The sequence below is a fragment of the Hibiscus syriacus genome, unplaced genomic scaffold (genome assembly GCF_006381635.1).
Source record: "Hibiscus syriacus cultivar Baekdansim isolate YM2019G1 unplaced genomic scaffold, ASM638163v2 tig00002237_pilon, whole genome shotgun sequence".
NCBI lineage: Eukaryota > Viridiplantae > Streptophyta > Magnoliopsida > Malvales > Malvaceae > Hibiscus > Hibiscus syriacus.
In genome coordinates this window covers 634,672-642,899 of record NW_024061918.1, presented here as the reverse complement: position 1 = coordinate 642,899, position 8,228 = coordinate 634,672, and positions in this window count along the sequence as shown.

Here is an 8,228-nt window from a genome sequence, read left to right as displayed (position 1 = left end):
TCGTTTTATTATTAATGAAAACCATGACTTTAAATTTAACTTTTACATCTGGTTGCGGTTCTACTCTAAATTCAACATTTACAATCGAACTAACATGATTTTTACTTTGCTTAAGATTTTAGTTTACTTTTCTTTTTATAGTTAAATATTAAATTCAATTTTTATACTTTAATTTGATATAATTTAAATTATTTATATATATATATATATATATTAAAATATACTTTTAAACTAGTAATTATGATTTCTGTTAAAATCATGTTTTAACATAAATTCATACTAGTTTAGTGGAGAGATTAAAATCATAATTTTAACATTCTAATCTCGATGTTTAAAAAGAAAATAATCAAATATGTTATTACAACTTATTAAGATGTAGAAAAGAATGAAGACAGTGTCCTATTCCACAAGGTGTAATAGTAATTATTTACTTTACAAAGCAGTGATTAATTGGCTAATTCATAACGTACAGCAGACAACAAATAAATGGGTCCTCCGATCTTGTCTGTGTTAAGGTTGAGGTTTCTTCAGGTTTAAGACACATAATCACGAGATTAGTTTTTTTATTAATATTACATATAATAATTTGTTACGATATTATAATTATAATGATATGATTATACTAAAAAGAATCTCTATAACATGATTTGAAGCAGAAATATGCCAATATTTATTTCACATGGAGTGGAAAAAATTACTATTTTCCTGTATTTGCATAATACAATCATATTATTTACAAAATTATCAATTATATATATTTTTATACGTTTATTCAACTAAGTTGTGAAGCAAACTAGAAATTACCAGTAATTAATTATTTTTAAATATATTTTTAAAAATATTAAATAGGATAACCTATTCATTTAGTACCTAAACTATTAGTTTTGATTCGTTTTAGTACCTAAAGAATTATTTTTTACAATTATACCTAATGTTTGGTTTTTGTTTAATTTTAGTACCCAATGTTAAAAGCTTAACGCATTTAGTGCCAAGTTATCAATTTTGGTCCATTTTGTTTCCTAAACTTTAAAAAAAATTCAAAATTTAACATTAAATTTTGAACGATTATACTAAAATGAAACAAAACCTAAACTTTAGGTGTGGTTTTGAAAAAAATTAAAAGTTTAGATACTAAAAACATACCAAAACTGACAGTTTAGTACTAAACACATGATTTACTAAATATTGCGATCATAGAATTTAATGTTAGTTAGAAAATTACAGATAAAAAAGGAAACAAATTAAAAGTATATATTTGTACGTGAATGAGAACCTTAATTATTATATTTTGCTTCAGGTCATATTCATTGGTGGTTAATTAATTGATTGCTTCAACATTTTTAAATCACTTTAAGAAATCTAAAGTTTGATAAGATATTATTAATTCTTTCAATGTTTCAAAGAAAAAAATCTAAACATTCAACAATTATTTAAAAGTATTTAATGTGCAACAAATCTAACAAAATAATAATATTTATGAAACTTATAAACATTACTAATATGAAATATTTTAAAAATAATAAACTAAATCTAAATAAATAATTAATTCTATTTATATATTATTATTATTATTCGAATTTGATCAGGTATGATCTATATTTTTTTCCAATCAATATGATGGTTGAGTTTGGTTTGATATAAGATTCAGCTTTCATAAAATTCGAGGGACGGGTGGGATGTGACAAATGTGGCCCAAGTCATTATCAACTTAATTATGAATTAATTAACGTTATATTCATAAGTAGACCCTTTGTTTCGTAGATTTTTTTTAATTCATATTATTATGGAAATCGTACCTTAATCTTAATTGTGGGTCCTTAAATACCTCTACCCTGCCCTTATCATTTTCATGGAAAATGTGTGAAGTTTTCTTATGTCAAGTAGAAAGGTATTATCAAGTATGGGTAAGTAATCAATTTCATAATATAAAAATTAATTTTTAATATATTTATAGGATTATAATCTCTCTTTATATGTAATATCTGATGATGCAGATACCGAATAAACAATAATAAAAATTATGAATTATTTATATCCAAACGAATGCTTAGCGTCCCATCAAGATTTGCTTTTTTTTGGATCACATTACAATGATTTAATTTCAGAAAAAGGTTTGTGCATGAGAAAATATAGATGCTTGAAAATTGCCATATTTTCAGGAGAACTAGATCATTAGAATTGCCATGAACTATCAATCCTCGTTATCCAAATTTTAATCGAGTGATTTTCAACAAAAAAAAAAATTAGTGGATCAAATTTTTTGTGGCGTTGTTAACCAAAAAGAAACCTTGTCTGCGTCTATTACTAAAAACTAGAGGAGAAGAAGAGAGTTTTTGTTTTTGAGTTTTATTTAACTTAGAATGCTTGCACGGTATTTATAAGATTTCACATAAGAGAATAATTGAAAATAATATATTCTGAAAACTAAGATTATTAATAAGTATATAAATAAAATTGAAAATAATCCATTAATGTCGTATTTAATTGATTATATATTCGTGAACTGTAAGACATATCATATTAATATTCAAATTTCAAGAAATCATAATATATCCTTTTAATTTAAAATATTCAAAAAAGATATGTCACGAACCATATTATTGCTTGTGCCTATTACCCAAAACTAGAGGAGAAGAAAAGAATTTTTGTTTTTTAGTTGTGTTTAATCTATAAGGTTTACACGATATTTATAGAGTTTCACATAGGAAAATAATTGAAAATAATATATTATGAAAATTAAGATTAATAATAAGTATCCGAATAAAATAAGAAATAGTCTATTAATATCATATTTAAACGAATATATATATGTGTACTTAGTCAAATGTTCAACGAATCGTTCGGCGGGTAGTTCGTTTATGTTCGTTTATTTATTAAACGAATGAACATGAATAAGATTTTATGTTAGTTTAATTAAATGAACGAACACATACAAATGATTTGTTCGTTCATTTATGTTCGCAAGCATTCGATAATTCTTTCGTTTACGTTCGTTTATGTTCGTTCGTTTATATTCAACCCAATCTCTAGGCCTGTTTGAAATATTAGGACCAATAAATTTTAACCTTAAACTTATTAATATCTTAAAACCCAATTAATTTTAAACCCAGGTAAATAATACAAAAAATCAATTAAATTAAAAAAATAAATCCTAAAATTATTTGGAAAGAAAAAAAATCTTCTCAAATATAAATCCAATTAATTTTATATTTGTTCGTTTATCATTTTAATAAACGAACATGAACAATTACGAACAAGCTATACTTCTTAATAAACAAACACGAACAAAAAATTTCATTCGTTTAGTTATTCATGTTTGTTTGGTTAAAAAATTAATTTATAATGGGTCAAAAGGAACCAACATACAAGTGTACCGCCAACCCTAAAAGGTTCGATGAACTTATATTTGCACCTTACAACTATATACAAGATATAATCTTAACACGTATCCCACATTATTATCCATCAAATACCTAAATCTATAAAAACAATTAGATTTTAAATTTTAAATAATTATCGAACGCCTAAATTCACAAAAACTGATTTGTTAAAAATGAGATGATAAATGTTTAGATCGTCATAATATATATATATATTGAAGATATAAAAAATAAATAATTCTTGATTGTTAGGAAACGAGAGAAAAAGATAATCATTGTAATCATAAGGAATGGTATGCTGATTATTTATTGTATTCTTAATTATGAGATCCAAGATTCTGTTTTTATTTGTATGAATAAAATACATTTTATAATCATTTAATTACTTTATCGAAAAAATTAATCACAATTATAGAAATTATCAATAAAATAAATAAATAATAAAAAATTCAGATTTTAAGATAGATTATCAATAAAATAAATAACTAATTAAAAAAATTCAAATCTTAATAGAAATATTATATAGCAAATAAATAAATAACTAAAGAAATTACGTTACATACATTCACCAAAAATTAAAGCAAGCGGGCAGGGCTTGTTTTATACGTTACATACATTCACCAAAATAAACAACATCAAACAAGTCGGTATAAAATAAAAAATCGCAATTTCATAGCTGTCTATGTATAAATAAATAACTAAAGAAATTACGCCAAAAATCCACATGCCAAACACAGACTGTTCAAAGGTAATGGGCATTCGTTTCTCCCCCCTAAAAAACACATTGGAAAGGATAAATTTTGATATTTTATTAAAAGATAAATTATATCATATATTAATAAACCTTAGATATTGTATCATTTATATTATCAAATTTTAAATTACACTAATTGTAAAGTCCTAATCCAGTATGACCCCAAAATCGCTGAATTATGGCATCACACATACCACTAGAGTTGATCACCAAAAAAAATTCTTTTTAAAAACAACATATTCGTTCATATAAATCCAAAAATTGACATAAATAATAAAATAAGTACATAATATTTATTTACATATGTGGAAGCCCTTAAAATAACATAAAGTTTACATTTACAAAATATTTAGACATATCATCTTGACTCGACGTACGGAAGTTCATTTACAATACATACCCACAAAAATACAAGACAAGACATACTCAAAAGCTGGCGGCTATAAGTTTAGGCGATGGCTCCTCCAAATGTTTCTGCTGCTAACATGCACACGGAAAATATTTTCGAACGCTGAGCTCACAAGCTCAGTGCCACACTAATAACCAATTACATTACATGCATCTTCTAATAAACATATTTAATCATACTTAAAACATACTTGCTAGCATACGAGTATGCCAAGCTAAACCATACATACAATTGTAGGCATCATGGTGCTGATGAGGGACTACATCTCGGAGCTTATACACCCCTTTATCCTACCTAAGGAAGAAACCCAGAATTCTACATTGGATTGCATCACCCGACTAACTTGCTTCGTCGAGCCTTGGAGCATCTACGCCCAGTTAGCAAAGAAGTGCCTAGTGCACTATATTAGGGTTGGTCATATCGTAACATACAATTGTTCCCCTGTTCTAGAGTGATTTGGGTGTCTATCTTATTCCCTGAACATCACACAAGGCAAGTCTTATGATTCCCTAAGTTATAGGGTTTCTAAGTGAAAATAAACTTATTAATAACGTTCTCACTTGATGTCTTATGGAAGGATTAAAGAACGGTTTAGGTTCTTCAAGATGTTTCTAAAATTTCCCCTTAATTCTTATTCAGAAAACTAAAGTAGTATCGATATTGAAGAGTCAGTATCGATACTGGCTTAACAGTATCGATACATTTCCTTGAGTATCAATACCGATGGCTTAAAATTGACCTTAAAACTAGGGTAGTATCGATACCCCTATAGGGAATATGGATACTCAGCCCTTGGTATCGATACCCCTATAGGGAATATGGATACTCAACCCTTGGTATCGATACTCACCTAAGTATTGATACCAAAATTGCATTCTGAAAAATAAGTATCAAAACCCCTCCTTAAGGTATCGAGATCGAGCTCATGGTATAAATACTCAACGTATGAGTATCGATACTCCTATTCTAAAGCCTACTTGATTAAGCCTTGTATAAAAATAGTATCGATATTGACCCAACTAGTATCGATACTGGTACCCAAAAATGCCCTATTTAAGCGTCTTCAACCTTTCTAAACCATCCTATAGGCCCTAAGGAGGTACCCAAACGTTATTAGTGTCTTATTTGAACTTATTAAGGTCATAAAGAGTCATCATATATCATAAAAACACATAAATGTGAGATTTACCATAAACATGCTTTAATTCTTCATAAGCAATGCAAGCTACATTAATGCATGGTAAGGCTTACAAATGGTGTAGGAAGGTTAGACGAGTGTTACCTTAAGGTCTTGGTAGCTGGAAATTGTCCCAAATTACCCAAGAGTTAATTTTCCCTTTCCCCTTGCTTTGGAACATTCTCCAACTTCTTTCACTAATGCATAAAGCAAATGTGTTACTAACTTATTTTTGAGGCTATTGGAAATCTAAAAACATTTTTAAAGTTCATTATACCCCAACAAAACTAGAATCCTTAAATTTCATTAACCCCCACCAAAATAACTTTATCGAAAAACATTAATCACAATTATAAAAATTAATCACAATTATAAAAATTATTAACTTAATAAATAACTAATAGAAAAATTCAGATTTCACGATAGACACTATAAATGAAATAAATAATTAATAAAAAAATCAAATTTTAAGAAGATAACGAGACCATCTCACTCCCCAATGGACCCACCATTGGAAAAAAGACAAAATTTCCATATGCACGTAGAAATATTATATAGCAAATAAATAAATAGAAATTTTATGAAAATTCACATTCCAATTCAGATGGAAAAGTTAAAACACTCACCAAAAATTAAAGCAAGTGGGCAGGGCTTGTTTTATACGTTACATACATTCACCAAAATAAACGGCATCAAACAAGTCGGCATAAAATAAAAAATCGCAATTTCATAGTTGTCTCTGTATAAATAAATAACTAAAGAAATTATGCCAAAAATCCACATGTCAAACACATACTGTTCAAAGGTAATGAGCATTCGTTTCTCCCCCTCTTAAAATAAACACATTGAAAGGATAAATTTTGATATTTTATTAAAAGATAAATTATATCATATATTAATAAACCTTAGATATTGTATCATTTATATTATCAAATTTTAAATTACACTAATTGTAAAGTCTTAATCCAATATGACCCCAAAATCACTGAATTATGGCATCACACAGACCACTAGAGTAGATCCTCTAAAAATATTTCTTTTAAAAACAACATATTCGTTCATCTAAATCTATAAACATAAATAATAAAATAAGTATATAATATTTATTTACTTATGTGGAAGGCGCTAAAATAACATTAAGTTTACATTTACAAAATATTTAGACATCATCTTGACTCGACATACGGAAGTTCATTTATAATACATGCCCACAAAAATACAAGACAAGATGTACTCAAAAGTTAGCGGCTATAAGTCTAGGTGATGGCTCCTCCAAATGTTTCTGCTACTAACATACACACAGAAACAATTTTCGAACGCTGAGCTCACAAGCTCAATGCCACACTAATAACCAATTACATTACATGCATCCTCTAATAAACATATTTAATAATACTTAAAACATACTTGCTAGCATACGAGTATGCTATGCTAAATCATACATACAATTGTAGGCATCATGGTGCGGCTAAGGGTCTACATCTCGGAGCTCATGCACCCCTCTATCCTACCTAAGGCAGAAACCCAAAATTCTACATCGGATTGCGTCACCCGACTAACTTGCTCCGTCGAGCCTTGGGGTATCTACGCCCAGTTAGCAAAGAAGTGCCTAGTGCACTATCTTAGGGTTAGTCATATCGTAACATATAATCGTTCCCCTGTTCTAGAGTGATTTGGGTGTTCGTCTTATTCCTCGAACATCACACAAGACAAGTTTTATGATTCCCTAAGTTATAGGGTTTTTAAGTGAAATTAAACTTATTAATATCGTTCTCACTTGATGTCTTATGAAATGATTAAAGAACGGTTTGGGTTCCTCAAGATGTTTCTAAAATTTCCCCTTAATTATTTTTCACAAAAATAAAGTAGTATCGATACTGATGAGTCAGTATCGATACTGGCTTAACAGTATCGATACATTTCCTCGAGTATCAATACTGATGGCTTAAGATTGACGTTAAAACTAGGGTAGTATCAATACCCCTATAGGGAGTATCGATACTCAGCCCTTGGTATCTATACTCACCTAAGTATTGATACCAAAATTGCATTATGGAAAATGGGTATCAAAACCTCTCCTTAAGGTATCGAGACCGAGCTCATGGTATAGATACTAAACGCATGAGTATCGATACTCCTATTCTAAAACCTACTTGATTAAGCCTTGTATAAAAATAGTATCGATATTGACCCAACTAGTACCGATATTGACCCAACTAGTATCGATACTAGTACCCAAAAATGCCCTGTTTAAGCGTCTTCAACGTTTCTAAACCATCATATATGCCCTAAGGAGGTACCCAAACGTTATTAGTGTCTTATTTGAACTTATTAAGGTCATAAAGAGTCATCATATAGCATAAAAATAAATAAATGTAAGATACACCATAAACATGCTTTAATTCTTCATAAGCAATGCAAGCTACATAAATGCATGGTAAGGCTTACAAATGGTGTAGGAAGGTTATGTTGAACTATATTTTGATATAATAATTTATGGAAAAATAT